Consider the following 6,000-nt stretch of genomic DNA (forward strand, 5'->3'; position numbering starts at 1 on the left):
CCTCCTGGGACTAAAAGCAACAGTAACATCCACCCCTAGGGGTCAGCCACACTTAAGTGGCAATATACTACACTTTATCGTGCAGTTACTGTTAATACTTCATTTAGAGAATTAACATTGCTTATATATATATATATATATATATATATATATATATATATATATATATATATATATATATATATATATATATATATATATATGTATATATGCGTGTGTGTGTGTGTCTGTGTGTGATAGAGAGAGTAATATGAGTGGAGAATCTGTAATGCATTGTAGTATATTGACCAACTGTTTTATATAGATATATAGAAGCTAGCTAAATGCATGTATATATGCGTTTGCAATTTCTATACATAGATAGACGGGTATATGTTAGTTAACCAAATACATTGGTGAGACTGAAATAATACTTACCGATAAATACGCCAGATTTAGTCACCTACACAAAATACACCACATTTAGTCACCTACACAAAAACATTGACTTATGGGGAATATGTCAGTTTACGAAGGCATATACTTATCCTTTACGTATGATTCAGGAACATGAATACACAAATTTGTATTCAGCACTCCGCAATTATACGTAAACGTGTGCGCGCTCGTACATATATTTTGATATGTATGCATGCTTGTTTATATGAGTAATAGTCGATGCCGGTTGATTGGTTATTTTTTCTAATTACTCCCTTTCTATTCCTGGTATGTATATCGTGTCATTGATGCGGTCACGAATGTCGACGGAAGGTGTTTGACCAAGCCGTTTGATTGAGTTACAGAACGATTGATCAAATAATCTATTAATAATTTAGTTAAATAATTAACCAATCGATTTGTAATAATAAACAAATGAAATAAAATACAACCATTGCATGTGATTATCACTGGCACGATGACCCTCCCGAGACACAACGAAAGCAATGAAGATAAGTTTTATACATAGGATAATTTAATTTGTATAATAATTCAAATGACTACTGCAATTATAATTATACACAAATAGGAGGAAATATTGAAAATTATCGTAACAGTTGTAGTTCTAATGATGATACGATGTCAAATAGAGCGATAAAGAATCAAGGCAGATATGTAATGTACAAATATGTAGGACTTATATATTAATCAGCTGAGCCCTACTTTGGGTTGAACTGGATCTAATAGAGCCAAAAAAAAATTGAAGAAAGCAGTAGTGAATGTTTGTGCAATGTTTCGAATGACTTGTACAATGTAAGTGTTGGTAATGGGGCACACCTTTTTATTGACTTCATGGTCAACATGTAGATTACCATGTAGTAGAAAAGAATTGCTGATCAGGTTTGAATGCTTTCGTTCAAGGATTGGTATAATAAAGTATCAGTCACGTACTAGGCTTAATGGTATTGTGTAATTCTCGCCACTCGAAACTGTGGCTTTGTACCTACAATTCGGAACTTCTATAAGGGCGGTGATCGAGCAGATTTGTTAGAGCAACGGAACAAATAGCTTCACAATAGTTGTCCTGACTCTAACTTTTGAGTTCAATTCCTGCTTGGGCCACGTTCGTTTTTTGTTGTTTTTTTTCATGGTGAGAGACTCAGCGGCATTTTTTACGTCTTCATATTCTGGGTTTGAATTCCACCGAGATCGACCTTGCCCTCTTCGGGATGGAGAAAATAAGTACCGACTGAGTAATGGGGTTGTTGCAATCGACTTACCCACTACTGGCCTTCTGCTATAAATTGAAATCACTACTTTTTTTTTACATGAAAATCACTGAGTATAATATGAACGGACGAAATACAATAACAAGCAGTTGAACCAGCCTAAATAATATATGTGTGTGTGTATAAATATATACAAGGCGAGACAAGATATGCTCATATTCCAGTTTCTAGATGTTTCAAGTCACCCTTACGATCTGCTTCTAACTTCACATCCATCAGAGTGCATCAAGAGAAAAAAACCTATGGGCGATCTTTCTGTCGTTGCCTGTTTTACTTTACGGTAGACACAAAAGAAACATAACATTCTTTCTTTCCGACTTCTCTACCTCTCCTCCTCTCTCTTTCTCCTCCTTGTCTCTCTCTCTTCCTCCTCCCCTTCCCTTTCCTAACTCTGATAAAAAATAAATTCTGGAATATTAGATTCCTCACTCATCACTGGATTTAACTGAATTCATTAAAATCTGCGAACTCATTGTTTTTTTTATAACTGATGAATCCATACGATTGTGTTAACAGATTATCCAAGTCGTTATTTACTGTTGCACATAGTTTATATAGTAGTAAATTATCGATTTCGAGATGCTTTATAGCTGTAACTATTGGCAGCTTCATTAAACATAATTGATACTGGAGTCACAGTTTGAATGAAACATTGTTGCAGTAAAGAATATTGTTCTTTTTACTGGGATAAATCTGTTTTTAATTATGTTCTCTTTTCTTTTCAGTATATTGATAACTCCTATATGACGTGCTATGGTGTATATACTGGATGAGAATTGGGTTTGGTTTGTTTATGTCTATCAGTGGTCCCATTACTCACGCTCGTTGAACATTATAGCAAATGCGAATATTTTCGTACACATTGTGCATAGAACCATAATAATATTAAATATTATATATTAAGCTCTATAATATATTAACTGCACTGGAAAATAATAACTACTACTTGATGCAATGAACAAAACTAATAATCAATGAAACATAGGAAAAAACATTTTTGGCGTGTTTTCTTGTGTTTGGGTGTAATCAAGGGTAGGAAGGCCCACTTCATCATTCATTCTAATCGGCACTTATACTGGGAATTAGCATAAAGGCCCTGTGAGGGCACTGGGGTGTAGAATACAATGCTTTAGTGTATTTATTCTTGTTTTCCGTAATCTTATTTAGAATCCCACCAGACTCGACTGTACTTTTCATCCCTCCGTGGTCGATAAAATGAACTACCAGTCAAGTTCTGGGGTCGATGGTATGCACTAATACCCTCCCTTCAAAACTGTTGGCTTTGATCTAAATTATAAACAATTACATTAACGCATTTTATTTGGAACTCAGTATGTTGCAATACTTTTCTTTTTTATAAATAGTTATTACTTTCGTTGTGCATATAAAAACATACTCAAAAAGTGGCGACACCCTGATTGTTTGCTAGTGATTTAGAGTGTCATCAACATTCAGGCATATAGCTTTTTGGTAAACAAACCAGTACATGCTATGAACTTTGCTTATTATAAAATCGATTTACCAAAATTGTTCTTTACATTCATAATTGCCTTTTGACGTTTTTCTAATATCTCGTAAGATATATCGTCCACTTAAGAAGCACATGTTTACTTTTTAAGTAGTTTATATTAATATTTTAATAATACTTGTTTCATCGCTGTTAATAAATCATTGATAATTCAAAACTAACATTACATAACTTATTTTAATTAAATAATTTCATTTATATTATTGTTTAATAAATAATATATTGTTTCATAAAATACAATATTTCATTGTTTTATATATTTTTAGTAAACGGGTTATTACACATTAGGTCTATTTTTTCTTTACTTTTTTTGGTAAATTAATACAATTTTGTCTTCCACTCAGATCTTAAGTTTGTTGAATAGAAATACACACAATGTTGAATGTTCTTTTGTTATCACTTTAGCCCAAACAAATTGCTGCACCCATGGATTTCACAGGCTTCCAGCGACTGAGGGGATTGATGTCGTTAACTCGTTCCACTCGGACAATTGAAAGTCTTCGGACAAAGGAAACGCATGTTCAAGCATGCACGGACTTCAAGATGTTCGACATCCTATTAAGAAAGGATTGAATGTATCGGTAAATAGCGGGCTTGGCTAAGGGCCAATATATTACAGGTGAGTGGAAAAATGAAGGAGAAGAGGCGAGTGGTCAGGTGACCGTGGCATGACACAAACCAGTTATACAGAGCAACGACGATAAACGTAGAGTGTAGAAACAGCAAATCTGTGGGCACGATGTTTTAGTGCCTGATAGTTATTTTATGTATACTGGTGAAGTGCTTAATTACAAATTGTTAACTTTTACAATTTCGGGAGAATTTGAGATCGCTAGGCCTTTGGCACTTAACAAGCATGTCTGTATATTTTTCATCTTTCTTATCATTTAAACCTTGCTTCTATATGATTTTTCAGTGCAACTGAGCGTTGTTGTTTGCTTTATCTTATATTTTAATTTGTATAGTCATCAGATCTAATTGTACAGACGTATGAGCATTCGATTTGCCACCTAGTATCTTCCTTTTTCTTCTTTTTTTTTTGTCTTTTAATTATTCAGAACAGCATTCCATTTCTTTTAAATCTGTATGTATAATTTGAGGAGGATTTGGTTGCCCTTTCTAACAGAATGATTGCCAATTTAGAGCTTTCTCCTTTTTTTTTTCACTTAGCTGATATTTATGGATGAATACATCTAGTTTTAAGTTTTATACGACTAATATTTGTCGATAAAAGTTACGTCATATATACCAAGTTATTCCCCTTTCGAAGAATATTTTTCATTATATTTTATTTTCTGAATATTTATTTCACACTTGCTTTGATTTTAGATTTTTACCGATATTCCTGTTTACCTGATTGGAAAGTGTTACCTTTAATTTGTGACAATGTATATGATATATTATCACCTTCTCAGTAAGTTTTGTGATATAGCACACTTCTCATTCAAATTTGCTTTTATTGATCAACACCAAGAATATAAACACCAGTATCCTATTACTAAACGTGCACAGTCCGTCAAATTGATTCTGTCACATTCCGTCACTTAAATTCTTTTCCATCCTTTATTTAACACTAATCATATAGAAGGCAGAAAAATGACTTCTCTTTCAAAGCAAAAACGGGAGAGAATCTTTGGTGTGCACGAGATGCTAGAGATTGCAATCAAATCGAACTCTAATAAACACACTACTGTTTCAAAATATGAAAGACACATTGATTAATATACAGCTGTGCGTTGGTGACTGTAATGCCAATTGTTAATTTGGTAAGCGGTCATGGCCGTAAACAAGAATGATCACATAGTAAATATGTGCTTTCATACATTTGTTATATTAAACATTTTATATAGTCCATATGAACAAATTATATGTTTATACTATACTATCAAACATTTCAGTACGAATGTATGGAATTCTTAAAGATTTTCAATGTGGGAGACGAAGGGAATTTTATGCGCAAATCTCTCGTTACACATGTAATACATGTTCGTTATTATTATAAACATAATAGAGAATAAAGTAGATAATTAAATAGAATGAGGTTTCACCTTTGTCAGACGTATTTTCACAGCATGTTATATAAAGAAGATAAATGGAGATAAAAGCACTTCTACGTATTCTTTTTGGAATTAATCTTTATTGTGATACTTGGTTTATTTTCTGCCATGAACCAGAAAAGCACAATATCTCTCCTATTAATGTTATTTTGCATAGTGCATGTTACTTTAATCACAGAGTCGAAAGATTTTCTATGATTATCTAGTATATATAATGTTTCGTTTTGTAGTTTCCCTTTTTACACATCAGACGACTTTCAGACCTTTTTTTTTTCTGTTACTACTCGTTCTCACATTTTTACAGCTCTTCTTTCGTGTACACTCATTTAAATACTAGCAGCTTACATTAGCGATACTATACAGTTAAGCAATATTGTCGGACCTGAGACCACAATTGATCAATACCCGACGAGATATACAGAATGTTTTGAGTATGTCTGCGTGTATGTCTGCGTGTGTGTGTGTGTGCGTTTGTTTCTGCGTGTGTGTGTTTGTGTATGTGTCTGCATGGCTGTGAATGTATGTGTGCGTTTATGTGTGTCTGTTCGTGTATGTGTGTGCGTGCATGTGTGTGTTCCCATAAAATTCTTTATGAGATCTATGTGCCACTTTGCTTTATGGATGTATGTATACATATACACTTTAAGAGAGTTCAAATATCTTTTGGCATGTATTTGATCTGTAAAGAAACATTTCCACTGCATACAGA

At 33.3% G+C, this 6,000-nt stretch overlaps 1 long non-coding RNA gene across 1 annotated transcript in view; it reads left to right on the forward strand.

The window, feature by feature from the left end:
• LOC128248052 (uncharacterized) overlaps positions 1-6,000 on the forward strand; it is a 39,692-nt gene that overhangs the window by 19,457 nt on the left and 14,235 nt on the right. The window contains exon 3 of the long non-coding RNA XR_016242108.1: positions 3,640-3,853. This is a non-coding gene — a long non-coding RNA (uncharacterized LOC128248052). The remainder of the gene's footprint in view (positions 1-3,639; positions 3,854-6,000) is intronic.

This window comes from Octopus bimaculoides, chromosome 6 (assembly GCF_046866305.1).
Source record: "Octopus bimaculoides isolate indiv1 chromosome 6, ASM4686630v1, whole genome shotgun sequence".
In the NCBI taxonomy this organism is placed as follows: domain Eukaryota; kingdom Metazoa; phylum Mollusca; class Cephalopoda; order Octopoda; family Octopodidae; genus Octopus; species Octopus bimaculoides.